This window comes from Vespa mandarinia, chromosome 3, assembly GCF_050613455.1.
Source record: "Vespa mandarinia isolate Hongniang chromosome 3, ASM5061345v1, whole genome shotgun sequence".
Taxonomy (NCBI): Eukaryota; Metazoa; Arthropoda; class Insecta; order Hymenoptera; family Vespidae; genus Vespa; species Vespa mandarinia.
In genome coordinates, this window is record NC_140812.1 from 11,733,754 (window position 1) to 11,751,615 (window position 17,862).

General features: G+C 33.7%; 1 protein-coding gene across 3 annotated transcripts in view; it reads right to left on the bottom strand.

The window, feature by feature from the left end:
- Window positions 1-17,862, bottom strand: part of LOC118445050 (uncharacterized) — a 106,227-nt gene that overhangs the window by 50,619 nt on the left and 37,746 nt on the right. Inside the window, exon 1 of one of the 3 annotated variants that reach the window (XM_085655851.1) lies at window positions 3,443-3,627. The exons of the other annotated variants lie outside the window; for them this stretch is intronic. The gene's annotated coding sequence lies outside the window, so the exon portion shown is untranslated. Of the gene's footprint in view, window positions 1-3,442; window positions 3,628-17,862 lie in introns of those variants that run through there. 3 annotated transcript variants of the gene reach the window in all.

A 17,862-nucleotide genomic window follows, 5' to 3' on the forward strand; every position in this document is an offset into this window, starting at 1 on the left:
AAACGTTTTTGGGCTAATGCTTTCTTTTTCTTTTTTTTTTTTTTCTTTTTTTGTTCAAATTGTAAAAAAGTTCCTAAGCTTGTGGTTTCGCAATCTGAAAAAAGAGGGAGGGACGCGGGGGAGGAAGGGGAAAAAAAAGAAGAAAAAAAAACAAGAAAAAGAAAAAGAGAAGGAGAAAAGCTTGGTCCAAAAATAGTTCGGAAAACGAGTAATTGATTTTTAAAATCGTTTATCACTAAACTAATCATTTTTTATTTGGTTCTTCACACCTACGTCTAATCACTATATCTTCCCATGTAGATTTATACTCGTTAACTTTCGTAAATCGAAGTGAGTTATTTCACAGTAAATTTTCATTCATTCGTTCGTTCGTACAAAAGCAGTTACAGAATTTGTTCCGACGTATTCCTCGGACGACAAACTCAGAAACTTACAAACTCGTTACGCTTTTGTACAATAGGTAGAGCACGACGTTGGCTTCCTTGAGTGCCATTCAGATTTTTGGTCCCTAAAGAGAAAAAGAAGGAGGAAGAGAGAGAGAGAGAGAGAGAAATAGATATATAGATAGAGAGAGAGAGAGAGAGAGAGAAAGAGAGAGAGAGAATAGAATGCTTTCGGAAACTAAAACGTTCTACCTTTCTGGAATTGTATGTAACATTAGTTACATACAGAGTTACATACAGAGTCAAAAGTCAAGGATAAAGTATTTAATGAGCTTCCAAACAAAATGAAATTACGAGTATTCGAAACCTATGTGTAATGTATGCATGTATATATCAATGTATGTGTGTATGTATGAATTTATGTACGTACGTATGTATGCATGATGTGTATGTATGTGTGTGTTCATTACAATTATTTCAAAAGTATCCTCGTCGCATTCCTGTCAGAACAGAAATTGGATGGACGAAAAGAGAAGTGGGAGAGATACATTCGTCATCGTTAAATTTTGCCGGTTAAAAATTTGCAATGATCTCGAAACTCGGCGTAAATTCTCTCTCTCTCTCTCTCTCTCTCTATCTATCTATCTATCTATCTATCTATCTACATATCTCTCTCTATCTCTCTCTATCTCTCTGTCTGTCTATTTTTGTTCTATCTCACCAGATATGCTCCTACAAAATTTAATTAATACATTCTAATACTTTACGCGATTAAGTCAAGTTAATTCGTTTCACGTTATACCTTTACGAGAGACTTTTAATAAAATGATAAAAGAAAAAAGTATGAGAAGTTTGAGAAAAAACGTTAATATTATCACTCCTTTGCTCTACGGGGAGAAGAAAAGAAAAGAAAAGATAAAAGGAAAAGGAAGGGCAAAAAAAGAAAATCTTGAGATTATACGAAGTGATATCCTCGAGAATTCTCACGAGCAATATTTTTTTCTCTGCCTTTTCTTTTTTTATTTTCTTCTTTCTTCATATTAAATAGCAAACTTTCTTTCGAATACGTTTTTCTTTTCTTTTTTCTTTTTTTATTTATTTTTTTTTTTTTTTATAGAATCGTTATTTCTATTTATCTCTTCGCGTTTCACATTTTACCAAGATTGTATAATGTAAATGACTATGCGATTAAGAGGGAAAAAGAAAAAAAAGGAAAAACGGAAAAGAAAAAAAAGAATGAAAGAAACGAAAAAGGAACTAATTAAAAGCTAAAGAGTAGTAATATTAGTAGTAGTAATAGTGGTGGTAGTAGTAGTAGTGATAGTAACGTTTAATATAAAATTGAAAAGTGTTAAAAAGGATGAATATTAATTTACGGTTTTAGTACTCGACTAGGTCGTGTCTTGGGTAGGATGAAAAGCAAGCTTTCGCAAGTAAGAACTGAGTTAACCAGTTCTAAGAAAAAAAAAAGAAAAGAAAAAACAAAAAAAAAAAAAAAAAAAAAAGAAGGAAAGGAAAGAAAAACGAATAAATCTGCGAAACGAACGTAGTTTATAATAATCGAATTAGAAAAAAAGAAAAGGAAAGAAAAAATGTTAATAGACTCCTTCTTAGCAAGAGAGATGGTTCCTGGTTGTATGAATCTAATATAAAGAGGTATAACACGATATATAGGATAATAATTCTATAGGGGTAGAGAAAACGCGGTCTCTCTATCTCTCTCTCTCTCTCTCTCTCTTTCTCTCTCTCGGTTTTCTTAGAACGCTTCGATGAACGCTGCGTCCGGCGTTTTCTTGTCTTCCTAACGGAGTCTCCGGCGTGTATCGATCACGATATACTCGATCGTAAAAGTTGCTTTCCCTTACTCGCATAGAAGATCAAAAAGAACACGTTAAGTTCGATCTCGCGTGCCTTTACTTGGAAGGATATCTAACGCTCGTGCAATGCATTACAGATATCGAATAGGGAGGGAAGAGGAAGGGGGGCCTCCCATCATCTATTTATCTTACGCGAATTTCTATCGGTTCTCCTTTCGAAGTATTTATCTATCCTTCATTTATTTATTTATTTATTTATTTATTTATTTATTTTATATTTTCTTCTTTTTCTTCTTCTTCTATTCTTTTTTCTTCTTTTTTTTTTTTTTAATACTAAAAAATAAAAGAACAAAGAAAACGAATTTCGAGAATTCTCCTTAGGTATAATATTCGTTTCGTTCGAGAGTACTACCTCTATCTATGCCATTATGGAATCGTAGGAACGTCGATAAATCACTCTTAAGCTAGACACAGTCAGATATCCGGTGAATTGTCGTCTGTCACTAAACTTGCAAATGGCTTCGATTGTAGAAGGACATTCAAGAGAGTTCGAGACTTTTAAACCGTAAAGTTGCACGGATGGCATTATCCTGCGGTCAATGTAAGTGGGTAAGTAAGTAAGTAAGTAAGTAAGTAAGTACCTGCGTCTTCTATCTGATAATTTTGCATCGGCTAAGGTAAAACTAATTAAAGAAACCCTCGTGAAATCATCGATCTACGAAACGATCGAGATAAAACGTTGAAGGTCCAACCGTCCTAGATTTTTATCTAAACGTTGAAAAATTCTCAACATAAGTCTTCTTTGTCACAACAAAGTTGTAATTATTTCCGGCGTATCTCTGACACCTCGATTCTTTTTTTTCTCTTTTTTCTTTTTTTTTTATTTTTACAACCTTCGCTCGGCGTGATTCATGCAAACGTTTTACAATCGTAGATCTCGCTGGGATCCATTATGAAAGAGTTGACTGCGAAATTAAAATAATTACATTTTAAACATATACATACGAAAAACATTAAAAATATGTATATATAAAAACAAGACACGCATGTGCAATAATTTCAAATATGAAAAAAAAGAAAGAAAAGAAAAGAAAATAATAAAAAAAAAGGGAAAAAAAAGAAAAATCCGCAACTCTTTTCAATGAACGACAGTGAAAAATGTATGTCTCAAGCGATAAAAACAAAATGTAGTAGTAATAGATTGTAAAAGAAGAAACGAGCGATAAGAATCGTTGATCTTGCCTCTGTTCGCGCGTCGAATCATCGTACGTGATCTTCGATCGATTTCCACTCGCGATCGATAAATATAGTTTATGTGATAATACGTAACACGATCGTAATACTCCTGTGAACGAGTAACACGTGCAAACACAAAAAAAAGAGAAGAAGAGGAAAAGAGAAAGAGAAAGAGTGTGAGAAACAGAGAGATAGAGAATGAGAGAGTGAAAGATAGAGGGAGAGGGGGAGAGAGAGAGAGAGAGAGAGAGAGAGAGAGAGAGAGAGAGAGAGAGAGAGAGAGAGAGAGAGAGAGAGAGAGAGAGAGAAAGAGAGAGAGTGAGAGAGAAAGTGATAGAAAAAGAGATAGACAAACAAACGGACAGATAGATAGATAGAGATAAAGAGAGACACAGATAGTAGAACAAATATAGAGAAAGTAAGGATCCACGAGAGCGTCGAACAATCCGGTACGTGACGGTACCGCGCTCGCCGACGAACTGCGCTCTCTCGTCGAGTACCTCGAGGCTCTAGGCACGCTAAGACCAATCTCGGTGATTCTCGGAAGCGTTCGGTAAGGTTCGGTCGTCCGGCCGGCGAATACGACCGACATAGAACGATACTTACCGAGCAGGCTCTCTAACGCCCCGCCTCTGCCTTTCTCTGCCACTTGGCGCGGCGCACAGACGTAGCGCGTTCGACTGACAGCACCGGTGGGAATATTATCGCGTGGACAGAAGCCAAATTAAATAGATTGCCATCTTTATTGGTTACTGAACTATCGCCGCCCTCTCCCTATCTCTCTCACTCTGTCTCTCTTACCGGTATCAATATTCTTATTTCTCATCATAATGTAAAATATTTTCTTCCTCGAAAATATATAAATCCTTTTTAGAATAGAGAAAGAAATGATCTACTGTAACACGCTCATATAAGCATGAGTCTAGATTCTTTATATATATTAAATTATATTTATAGTTCATATAGTATTAATTATATATATATATATAAAACTTTGAAATTATTTAAACTCGAGAAGACTTATCGCGCCAAAGGAACTCCCATAACTTTTAAGTGGGGACTAAGAAAAACGGTAATCGGAGAAGTATTGGAGTGAATCAAGTCTAAGGGCCCGAGAAAACGGAGTTGGGATCTACTAAGGAAGCTTGTTTGTCGTGGATCCGTTAATTATGCGCTCTTTACGTTGTCGCGCCTATTGGAGAAACTTTGAGAACAAGAGAGAAAGAGAGAGGGGGTGGAGGGGTGGGAGAGTGAGACTGAGAAAGGGAGAGAGGAAGAGAGAAAGAGAAGTGAATGCGGGTGGAAGCTCAGACAAGGCTGAGAGGGCAAGAGTCGCCAAGTCCTCTCCAATTACTAGGCTTCCGGCTTTATAGAGTCGACTACCACCTCTCCCCCTCCCATCGCCATCATCACCACTACCACCACCAACACTACTATCCCTCCTTATTGCCGTTCCCTCTCCTCCTACTTCTTCGTCTTCCTCCCACCTTCTTTTTTTCTCTTACTCTTCCTGGATCAATCCAGTACGGATGAAAACGACCATAGGACTACTTTGCGAATAGCACCGTTTGCGAATGAATGCGATCTTTCATCTTTCTTTCTTTTTTTCTTTCTTTCTTTCTTTCTTTCTTTCTTTCTTTCTTTCTTTCTTTCTTTCTTTCATTCTCTCTTTCATTCTCTCTTTACTCCAATGAACCGAGAGTTTTCAATTTGCCGTCTAAACTCTTTTACGTACACACACATATGCTCGTATTTCACTTCTCGTCCGATTGGAAATATATTTCATTGGGAAAGAAAAAGAAAAAGAAAGAGAGAGAGAGAGAGAGAGAGAGAGAGAGAGAGAGAGATCCCGATAGGGATCGATCGAAGGAGAGGGAAAATAAAAATAGAATAAAAAAAGACATAGAAAAGTGGAAAAAGGAGAAAAAGAAAAAAAGACAATACCACTATCACGTTAGGTGCAGAGAATGGAAGATCTGGAGAGGCGAGAGGAAGGGAAGGGAAATGGTGGTGTCTATGATGAGACGTGCACAGCTACATTTCGAAATATCATGAATACTTTTCTTAAATTGTTCCCAACTTTCGTTTCGTTTTAATTAAACCTCGAACGAGGCGACGTCGATGTCGATGTCGATGTCGATGTCGATGTCGATGTCGAAGTCGACGAGGATCTATCGTTAGGTTATTTCATAGAAAAACCGAGATCGTACTCGTTTATTCGAAAGTCTCTTACACACACACACACACTCACACACATATATATATATATACATATATACGTATTCATATTAAGCAGCATTTGCTGGTCCATTCCAAACACTAGAGAAAGAAAATCGGATGTAATTTATTATATCAGCATGTTCCTCCAAAACCACAACATACCAGAGGAATTATATCTCTCTAACTCTACGTAAATACATATACATTCATACATACATTCATTCATACATACATACATATATGTATACGTACGTACGTGCGTACGTACATACATGGCTCTTGCCTTCTACCTATATAATTTACGTATCATCAGATATTTTATCTTGGAGTGTTCTACACCAAAGGAAAACTAAATTCATTTGCGAAACACGTCCAGATAGGAGCACAAGTAAGAATGTCCGATATTCTATTCTTTTCACAGTAATTGTAAACTTCGACGAAAATAAGAAAATAGATAAAAAAAAAAAAAAAAACAAGAAGAAGAAGAGAAGAACAAAGAAAAAGAAAAAAGAAAAAATAATAATAATAAGAAGAAAAACAATTTCTTGAAAAACAATTCATGAATACGTCGAAACATTTCGAGCTTCATCCTTTGTTTATTTCATTATTTCCGGCTTTATTCTCTCGATCGTATTTAATTTTAGATTTAAATGAAAATCGATTGCATGCAAGACTGATATATATTATATAGATAAGGTAGTATGTATGGGGGGAGGGGGATGAGGGAGGGAGGCAGGAGGGCGAATAATATTTTCTTTAAAAGTACTGGTAGATAAGTATTCACAAACACACGTTGACAGTCGATTAACGTGAGAATGTGGAATAATCAAGTAAGAAGGAATTATCGTGTTTTCCTTCCCCTCTCTCCCAACCCCACCCCAACGCTCTCTCGCTCTCTTTCTCTTTCTGTCACTGTGCTAAATACCTCGCTTGGCAATGCAATAATTTGGTTTAGAAAGCAGAGCTTCCCTCGACAGTCCTACAAAGAGAACGAACTCGCAGGAACGTTTAGAAATGCAATCTGAAAATGAACTCTCTCTCTCTCTCTCTCTCTCTCTCTCTCTCTCTCTCTCTCTCTCTCTCTCTCTGTCTTTCTCTTTCGCAAACGCGATACACTTCACCGAATATAGATATATTTCGCTACGAATTCGGTGCATTTGACTATTTATTTTTTAAATAATATGAAAATCAGGAACCCGAAGCCAATTTTGTTATAATTTTCTTACGCTTTTATTGGATTAGCACAGGTGTATACAATATATATATATATATATATATATATATATATATATATATACATATATTTATATACGTATACCTTGGTACCAATCTATCTATCGTATGGTAATAACGATCGTTGATAATTATGTAATCCGATGCTCCGTTAGCCATGTAACAAGATTCGATACACCATTGAGGTCAACGTCGAATGTTCTCACGAGATAAGGAATAATGCGTTTATCGTTATTTACACTGTATAATCGAAGGGAAAGCTCTGTTGTATCGCTTTTCAACGAAGTACAATCGACTGACCTTCTTAGCTCTCTCTCGTCTAGCACCTATCGAATATATAACATATATACATACATATGTATATATCATATATATATGTATATATATATATATATATATGTATGTATGTACCGTTAAGTCTCTGCATCAGGGAATTTCTAACGAGGTACGATTTCGAAGTAATAATCCCGAAACTGACGAAGAAGTGAACCAAAGCGAACATCCTATCTCTCTCTCTCTCTCTCTCTCTTAAAGATCTCAAAGAGAACGTACAAATCTCTAGGGTCGTGCTAACTTAGCCACTAGGTACTACTAGGTACCACCTAGTACCTAGTTAAATTATCTACTTACATATCAAACCAAATCTTTATCTATGTAACTTATGCATCCTAATTATTGTAATTACATAATTCTTTAAGTCTCGATATAACGAGAAATAAATTCTCCGTGATATGATAAAAGGGAAAACTCGTGATTCAATTTATTTGCTTTTTCGTTTTTTTTTTCCTTATTTTTTTTTCTTTCTTTCTTTCTCCTTTTTTTTCTCACGATGGGCATTATACCCTCGAGTATTCTTTACTACGATAGTCCGTGGTACCTTTATTTTTCGAAACAAGAAACCCCATTCATGCCAGACGGATATGTCCTTTACCAGTTTAAGGCGCTAGCGAGCGCCTGGAGACGAGTAGGTACTACGTTTTCTTCGAATCTTCGAGTTACAGCTTCTTCTTCTTCTTCTTCTTCTTCTTATTCGTCGTCGTCGTCGTTCAAGCCAAGCCATGTGCTTTATCAAGAGAAAAAGCATCACGAATTCGAAGCTTAAATTTTTTCATTCCTTTTTTGTTTTTATTTATCTTTTACGTATTTTTTTCTACGTATTCTCTTTGGCATCCCACACACGCACACACACAAAAATGCGTGCACCTACACCAAAGATAACGATAAAAAAAGTATATATATATATATATATATATATATATATATATATATATGACTTCCATTTTTATCTAAAAATAAATAAGAGATAACCTCACGAATATAATTTTAATATTATTCATTTCCAAGAGATAAGTGAATAATAATAATAATAATGCATCGGAAGATCAAAGAGACTCGCATCGTCTCGTTCATTCCACGGTGTTGCTTCGAGGGATATATATATATATATATATATGTACTTCTCACGTATGTATATCTAAGTCGAATTAGAATAACTAAGTAATTTTCCCGTTCTCAATAAACCCGAGAATCCTCATTGCCCAGAGAATATTCTATTTCAAAAAATAAATAATTAAACTATTAGCATTATTCTGGTGGTGAATGGAGAATGGTGAATGTACCATTGAGGATATATTAGATCCTAAAAGCGAATTAGAAATCTTGATTACAGTATAATTAATATCGTTAATCATTCGTTCGTTTAAAGAACGTAAGAAGTTAAAAGATAGAAACTAAACAAGATAACGATATACATAAGATACGTTATGGGACGATCGATAAATCCTTTTAGGATACGACGGATTTATTTTAAATTACATTTGGAATTTGTTTTTCTTTTTTTCTTCTTCTTTTCCCTTATTTTCTTCCTTCTGTATTTTTTTTTTCTTTTTTTTTCTTTCTTTCCTTCGAAAAACTATACTGAGATAGCGTGATTAGGTATTATTACCTGAACGCAACATAATTCTTTTTCTCTTTCCCTCTCCCTCTCTAACGCTATATATCGGTCTTTCTCTACACCATCGTCGCCATCGTAACCGGCACTGACTTTACTCATAATTCACCGTGTATTGAACAAGGGCTTCGGGGGTTACCATAGAGACGCGACAATAGCAACAATAACGACAACGCGCAATCAGACGCACGAAAGCCTAAACTGTAGGATAGCGTTGCACCGACGCTTGCTTGATTCATCGTGCAAACTTGTACCGTGTAGAACCTTTTGGCCCTTCTAGCATAGATCTCTCCACAAACTTTTTCTCTCTCTCTCTCTCTCTCTCTTTCTTTCTTTCTTTCTCTCTCTCATTTTACTGTCACAAACAAAATTCCACGAACGATATAGGGAAAAATATATATATATAATAGAATTGTATTTATAAAATATGATAACGGTTAAAGACTAAAAATACAACTCTCGCGTAATAACAATAGAAATTTCTCTATTTATATATCTTCCATTTGAAAACGTTATACATACGTCTATATATATATATATATATATATATATGTATATGTATATGTATATATGTATATCCTTTCTCGAAAATATGGTAATACCCAGTGGAATAGTGACTACTTCGCGAATACTCTAATTGGACCAATTACCAAACTCAACTCCACTGACTATCGAAGTATGTTGCGACAGGGACAAGGGTATTTCGTGACAAGCTCTGGTATTACCTTCCAGGAAACAGGATGATTATGCAATGGAGAACTACCATTCAATCGTACATTTCCTTCTATTTATAATAGACTATGATTTGTAGATTCTGGGACGACGAGTAAATAAGTATTACATCCTCCTTGGATGGATCCGATGTATGCGTGTATATATGTATAAATTAATTCATAGATATATGTTTATAAATCCAGAAAGAAAGAAATAGATACAGAAAGAGAGAGAGAGAGAGAGAGAGAGAGAGAGAGAAAAGAAAAAAGAACAAAAGAAAAAAACCGACAGCGACAAAAACAAGATCCAAATCGAAAGATCGAAAGTATAATACGAAGTATAATAAGAAAGAATAGATCGCGTGTAGAATATAAATAAATAAATAAGTAAATACATACAAGATCTACGTGAATCCAAGTACTATGTGAATCATCGTAAGGTCTTTATCAAAAGTACTCAATATGAATAATATTGTTAGTTGTAATAAATATATCCCATTAATATAAGAATGATTCTCATTTCAATGAAATACTATAATAATTCGATCGAAGAAAATAATTCTAATATATCGAATATCGATTACAATCGATACATACATTCAATCGATCGATTCATCTTCGAACGAAAATTCATTTCTATTGATTTTGAAATTGGGGCGTCCATTTTTTTTTTTTTTTTTTTTTTTATACAAATAAAATAAAATTTATTTTAAATAAAAAATATAAATTCTGTTAATTTGTGATAAGAATAAAGTTTAACTATATTTTTTCATACGATGGATTTGGCCCACTTTCAAAATCAATACCTACATATATATAAATATATATATATATTTATATTTATATTTATATTTATATTTATATTTATATTTGCTATTCTATCATCGAGTACTCATAACGTGTAGTATAACGCGAATAGCAGGATAGAATACGACGACAGCTGGAGAGCCGAATATCGAGAGAAGACCGGAAGCGAGAGATAGGTGATCGTTACTCCATAGTTAGCCACGTACATAAATTTTCCATGGGCACGGCCCACGAATGCCACACGTTCCACCTACCAAGCTGGCCCCCTTCTATCTCTTTCTCTCTCTCTCTCTCTCTCTGTGTGTACGTATACACGTATGTGTGTGCCCTTTCGATCGATATTGACACATTGGCCATTGGGACGGGTCAGCATTCCCTTACAGTCCATTAAATCGCCATTAACTACGCATTCGAGCGACTGGAAAAAGTGATTTTCTCTCTCTCTCTCTTTCTCTCTCTCTTTCTCTCTCTCTTTCTCTCTGTGTGTAATACCACTATCTTTCTCCTTTCTCTACCCATCCACCATCGACTCATCACCATTAAACGTATGCAACATACACACACATACACATACATATGTTCTGTCTTCATCTATTCACTCGATTATCTATAAATTCGATGTTCGCCAATGAGACGCACTACGATTCATTTCTCTTCCTCTCTCTCTCTCTCTCTCTCTCTCTCTCTCTCTCGCTGCTTCTACTCTCCTCCTCTCTCTTTCTTTCTTTTTCCTTCTTTTTCATTCTTTATCACCGTCTTCCTTTCCCTTCCCGATAGCTAAATTGATTATAAAACCACGCTCTAGGTATAATATGACTATCGCGAAAACGAAAGAGATTAATTGCATCGAACGTAATCGAATATTCGAAAGGAGTGGTGATATTGATATATATATATATATATATATATATATATCAGGTTTATAGGTAACGCTCGGTAGATAGCGCACGTGGGAAGGATGTAAATGATATATTACTAATTGTGAACGCCATAAGAGAGACATGAGATCGCGATGATGACGACGAGACAACGAACGTTGATTTATCGTCTTCTCGATGTTACTTTCTGTTACGAAAAAGGGGATTCGATTCTTTCTTCGTGTATTTGAAAAGAAAAAAAAAAAAGAACAGAAAAAACAAAGAGACAAACAAGAAGCAAAAAAGGGAAGAAAAGACGAACAAAGAGGAAGAGGAAGAAAAAGAGAGACCGGAGAAGTAATAAAGGATAAAAGGAAAAACATAAAAGAAAAAAAAACATTGTTGAACATTGTATTATATATTCAAAAAAAAAAAAAAAATAAAAAAAAAATAAAAATAAAAAGGAAAAAAAAGAAGAAGAAGAAGAAGAAGAAAGAGTAGAGAAATAATAGGAATAGAAAGAAATAAAGAAAAATTTTTTTTATAGTACGCATCGTAAAATGTATACACAATAACAAAAGTTGAAACATACGTCATACATAAATAACTATTTTTCGTATGCAAGAAAGAAAGAGATAAGAGAGAGAGAGAGAGAAAGAGAGAGAGAGAGAGAGAGAGAGAGAAAGAGAGAAGAAAGCTTGGCAGGACATTCTCTCTAGCGAATGGTAGAAACGAAAATTTCATATACATCCGCTCTCTGCTTGCTAACTTCGTAATGCAATCTCCTGCCGAGCGTACCAAGAATGTAATGCATTTAAATTCACCCTGGAAAATTGTATGGCCGAGTAAACCCTTGATATAATAATGCATCTCTCGCGTTCGCGTCTCCTGCTGTTATCTGTCACCGTGAGAAAAGCTGTTTTTCGTTGGATTTTGATAAACAAGGACAACCCCTCTGTCAAGATAGATCATCGAAACAATCGTCTATGTCATCTTATTTTCTTGATCAATCAATAATGAAGATTTAATTGCGATCAATTTATATAACATTTAGAAAATTAATCAATCGGATAAAATTTATCGTCGTTGAAAAATATTTCGACAAATTCATTTCGATCCATTTCAAAATATGTATAATATTTACGTACGAAGATAGAAAAGTCTATTTGTCTATTTTAATCTTTCAAACTTATAAAAACTATTCTCCCGGATGGCAGTTTCCGTTTTAAAAATTTTTCCACAACGAATGATTTTATTTCTATATTCTAAAATATTAAATCCCAACGACAACATGAAATATTCCTTTTCAATCCTTTTTTTATTCTTTCACAGATAAGAGATAATATCGAACATATTGGATATTGATCCACGATACGCCTTCAAAAGATATAGAGATTACTTAGATTCATTCGTTAATAAATTACAATGATTAAATTAGAAGATAGATAGATGATATATTTGCGTGTGAAATTTTTTTTAACTTAGAAATAATATCCTTTCGAAAATGGGACAAGATCTTTTTCTTCATAGTAAATAATTTCTCTCGGTTCAAGGAAAAAAGAGTCATTCATGACGATTGACGAAGAAACAAAAGAAAAAAGAAAAAAAAAAGAAAAAGAAAAAAAGAAACAAAGTCGTAAAAAGTCGACCACCTTGTAGAATTCCTTACCCTATTCTCTCCATATCCCCTGCCCCCTGTCCCATTGAGAAGCAAGCTTATTGTCAATGGCACTTTGCGTCTGGATAATGTCAGAAAGGAACGTGGCCCTCTTCCTTTCTTCTTGAAGGAGGACATACAGAGGACTACCGACGTCGACGTCGGATTTAGGAAACAGGTACCTAAGTACTAACCCACAAGGGCACACGGTTTGTACTTTTTTTCGCTTCTATCGCTTTCACATTTTTTTTTTTCCCACGGCCATAAAAACTCAAGATCGGATCCCTAACTTAAAAGTACTTACCACTTTTTCAGGCAACACGATGTCGCTTTTATGTACCTTTAAGAGCCGACAAACGATTCTGTTTTCATGGAATTTTTTCGACGATTTTTCTTTCCGATACAAATATTTACCAAATATCTAATATTATTTTAATGAAAGATTATTCTCTCTCTCTCTCTCTCTCTCTCTCTCTCTCTCTCTCTCTTTTCTTTTCACTTTTTTTTTCATTTATGAGATAATAATATTAAAAAAAATTTCGAGTTATACACCGTTTATTATCTATTATCATTTCGAATAATTACGGAATAATTTTTTTTCTTTTTCTTTTTGTTAATTTATAAAATAATATTTCCAATGTATTTCGAAATATACCTATTTATTAATATTTCGCAATCATTTTGAAATAATTTTTTTCCTTTCTTTCTTTCTCTTGTCTTTTTCTTATTTTTCTTTTTTTTTCTTTTTTCATCGATTATTGAAAAAGCTCGATTACTTTTTGTTCTATCTTTTTTTTTCTTCCACTTGTTATTCTCCTTTTTTTTTTTGTTTTTTAGATTATCAATATAGATATACAGGTATAGTTGTACCGATCGGAACACATCGATATAATCCGTGTCGGATTGCTCGTATCGTACGAATAATCAGAGCAAACGTTTATTTGAAATAAAGCACACATGGACGATCGCATATTGAAAAAAAAAAAAGAACAATAAAAGACAAAGAGAGAGAGAGAGAGAGAGAGAGAGAGAGAGAGAGAGAGAGCGAAAAATAGAGAAAGAGAAGAGAAGAGAGTAGTTATCGATATGTAGTAACGATGTATAGTTTACTGTATACATATGCAACATAGAGGATGCATTTATTTGGAAGTCTCTTTCGGTAAACATGTAGACAGTTTACAAACCGGACGATACATAGTAGGATACACAAGTAACGATAACGCTTTTACTATCACTACTACTAATACTATTATTATTACTACTACTACTACTACTACTACTACTACTACTACTACTACTACTACTATTGTCACTATTACGACTGCTGTTACTATTACTCCTCATACAAATAGAAAACTTGTTCTTCTGTACACATTCCTTCTGTTTATCGTGCTTTCTCTTTAACACGTATTCCTGTTAATGCATCCTGGGGATTTCTGGTAAACACAAGGGTAACCTGATTTAACGACACTTTTCGATTAAGCATACGTTTTCACGTTCGTTTAAATTATTACGTTTTTTCCTTTCGTTTTTTCTTTTTTTTTCATTTGTATTTTCACGTAAGACGCTTTGAAAATCTTTATTGAAAAAAGAAACGGAAGGAAAAAGAAAAAAAGAAAGAAAAAAGAAAAATAAAGAAGACTATTACAAAGGATTTTTTTCTCTTATTCTTCTTCTTCTTCTTTTTTTTTTATGGTTATTAAGATCAATCTTTTATTATTATTATTGTTGTTATTAATTAATTAATTAATTTTTCTTCTTTCTCTCTCTCTCTCTCTCTCTCTCTCTCTCTCTCTTTTTAGAACGAGAGAGAGTAAGAAGTAAAAAAAGAAAATGTCGGATAAAAACAGAAATGGTTTTTTCAAGCGTCGCGTAAATTTCAACGGGCGTACTCTCGCCATTAAAGCGGCGAAGTCTCGTATAATTATTCATCTTAAGAGAGCGTATGCATAAATAAATATTCGTGCAATCCCATAATGTTATGCAAAATACGCTTAGGCAAAGGGAAAGAGAGGCCCTTTTCTACCTTCCTTTGAGATATATGTGCATGCGGTCATTTTATATGCCATCTACTTTACTAGAAAATATCCTCTCTTTCACTCTCTAACGCAGTCTCTCTCTCTCTCTCTCTCTCTCTCTCTCTCTCTCTCTTTTTCTTTCATATACACGGATTAAAAGACTTTGGATTTCACTCGTACGATTACAACGCGACATACGTATATTTAAATATACGTTAACTTTAAATATGAATATAACCTCGTTTTGAATAATTAATAAAATTTTCCCCGGCGTTAATTATTTTAAGTGCTTTCAAATGGTCCAAGTAATTCTATCCCTCTATCCTTTTTCTTTTCTTCTTTTCTTCATTTTTTTTTCCTTTTCTTGGTTCTTTCTTTTTCTTTTTTCTTCTTCTTCTTCACATTTGTCTACGACAACGAGAAAAGTAGAGATAAAACTGACTGAAGGAATAAAACGATTAAAATACATAAAGATAAAGGAATTTCTCTCCGTGTAAAGATATCTGTTTATTAACCGTGAGAAGAAAGAAAAAAGAAAGACAAAAGTTGGTCGTAGAATATCTTAAAAAAAAAAAAAAAAAAAAAAGAAAAGAAAAGAAAAGAGAAAAAAAAAATTCGATCAAAATGTTAATGACGTGATTCACGTCGTCACTCGGTTGAATAATTTCGATCGAACAATCGGATAATTCTATTCGCAGACGTGGCATTCCGATCCTTTTCTCTCTCTCTCTCTTTCTCTCTCTCTCTAGAAGCATGTGCCTCCTCCCTTTCACAATCTGTGCCAGGCCAACGAGAAACTTTTAAATACATACATACATACATACATACTCTTTGTATAGTGCGTATTACCGGACACGGTTGGTTGACCGTGCATTGGCATACTTACGCTGTTTCAACTAAAACTCACGCACGCTTTTCTGTTCGACGTACATTAACCAACCAGAATAATAATAACAACAACAACAATGACAACAACAACAACAACAACAAATATAAAAACAAGAACAATCGATCAAACTAAAAACCTTCGCTTTTCTAACGTCGCTTCGTTCATTTCGATTGACGTTTATAATAATCGAAAAAAAAAAGAAAAAAAAAAAAAAAGATAACGTTAGAAAATATTTTCAATCGTTTCGTTTTATTTGAAAACTTTCTTCTCTTTTCAAATCTTTTTTCTCTTTTCTTTTCTTTTTTATATTCTTTTTTTTCTCTCTCTGTATCTTACCTGCTAATACGTCGATAAAAATCAATGAATATTGTTATTTTTCATGTTTCAATGACTCGATAAAGAAAAGTCGTAAGAAGAGAGTAAGAGAAAGAGAGAGAGAGAGAGAGAAGAGAGAGAGAGAGAAAGAAAGAGAGAAAGTACGAGAGAGAAAGAGAGAAAGAAAGTGTGAGAGAGAAAGAGAAGACTTTAATACCAACGAGAACGTCGACCGTGACATTTAAAAGCACCGGGACACGAATTACCATCGAGATTGCCAGCGGAATTTTGCGCGGGGATGCAATTTTTTTCGTAATCGCATTACGAATCTTTTCGCATAGATATTATTTTTCATCTCTTGCGACGGATAAAGCACGATATGGCCGCGCATAACGGGCTAATAACGAGAAATCGTAAACGAAAGGGAGAAAGAAAGATAGAGAGAGAGAGAGAGAGAGAGAGAGAGAGAAATTTCCTTGAGAAAATGATAATTTTTGTTCTCTTTCTCTCATTGTTTTTTTTTTTTTTTTTCTTTAGCATCATCTCTCTCCAATTTCAAAGCTGCAATTTAATCGAACGCTATTTCGTTTAATATTTATTCGAGCGTATCGATGTTGTTTTCGTATTAATAGTATTTCCGTCGATAATAATAATAATAATAATAATAATAATAATAATAATAATAATAATAATAATAATAATAATAATAATAATAATAATAATAATAATAATATCAATAACAATAATAAATAAATAAATAAATAAACAAATAATAATAATAATAATAATAATAATAATAATAATAATAATAACGATAATAATGGTAGTAATATTATCCTGAATTATTTTATAAGTATGTGTGTATGTGCGTGTATGTCACTTACCGTACTTAGGTATACATGAAATAACAATTTTAATTTATACGGAATCGAATTAAAAAGATGAATAATTAAAATTATTCAAATAGTTATGGTTAATTGATTGAAATTATCGTTGTTTAGTTTAGAAATGGTAAACGGAAGGAGTATATTGACGTGTCAGTGAAATATCATTAAAGAAAGATCCGCCATCGCTGTTACGACGAACCGCACAGAGCGAACCCTTTTATAGGCTCTTTTATTCCAACTCGTTTTTCCCTTCACGCACCACGTGCGCACGCGCACACACACACACACACACACACATTTCTTTCTTTCTTTCATTCCTTTCTTTCTTTCTCTTCGTTGGAGAGGCTTTGTCCTGGCTTCGATCAAATTCCGTGAAGCTTGAGTAGGGTCAGGGCGGCCAAGTACGCGAGTCGAATAAATTTTCCTCTATAGTCTACGAGAAATTTTGAGAAAGAAAGAAAAAAAAAAAAAAAAAAAAAGAGAAAAGCTTCTCTTTATGCTTTTCACGCGTTTCTATGCGTTAATTCATGTGAAAAACTAATTTTTTTTTTCTTTCGCTTCTTTCTGTTTTTTCTTTTTTTTTTTTTTTTTTTTATTTTTTCGCTGTCTTTGTTTTTGTTTTTCTTCCTTTAAATTATCACCCAAGTTATTACGTCCTAATCCTATAATATTTCTTATAATATTTATATAAATAAAGTGTTATTTTCAAGTGGCTTCTCTTATCGCTTTTCACGCTTTTATATACGATCATTATTTCATTCGGGAAAATAGTTTTCTTTTTTTTTCGCCTCTTTTCGTTTCATTTTCTTTCCTTTCTTCTTTTTTCTTTTCTTTTTTTTTTTTTCTTTTTTGAAATTATTACGCGTAACTTTATAATAC